This window comes from Phalaenopsis equestris, unplaced genomic scaffold (assembly GCF_001263595.1).
Source record: "Phalaenopsis equestris unplaced genomic scaffold, ASM126359v1 Scaffold000361, whole genome shotgun sequence".
NCBI classification, from domain to species: Eukaryota; Viridiplantae; Streptophyta; class Magnoliopsida; order Asparagales; family Orchidaceae; genus Phalaenopsis; species Phalaenopsis equestris.
Genome location: NW_018164803.1, coordinates 137,577 through 137,867, shown reverse-complemented (window position 1 = coordinate 137,867; position 291 = coordinate 137,577). Strand labels below are relative to the sequence as shown.

General features: G+C 53.3%; 1 protein-coding gene across 1 annotated transcript in view; it reads left to right on the top strand.

Moving 5' to 3' along the window:
• Positions 1-291, top strand: part of LOC110026278 — a 13,596-nt gene that overhangs the window by 5,150 nt on the left and 8,155 nt on the right. The window lies entirely within an intron of this gene.

Here is a 291-nt window from a genome sequence, read left to right as displayed (position 1 = left end):
TCCCCCGCGTCGCGTCGGGCTTCTCCCGTGATCGGGATCTCCCGATACTGCTTCTCCAACTGACCGCGCTCTTCCTCAATCTGAGATACTGCTTCTCCCTAACTCTTCTTCTTCGACCGAGCACAACCAGTTCCAGCCATGCTCAATGACTAAATACGACCATGCCTGCAACTCCTCCTCCACTAGTGATGTCACTTCGAACCACCACTCTGCGGCTGGGTCTCCATTGCCCAGCAATTCAGACAATAATTTTGTCCTCATCACCAGCCACAAACTCCCCGGCCAAAATTA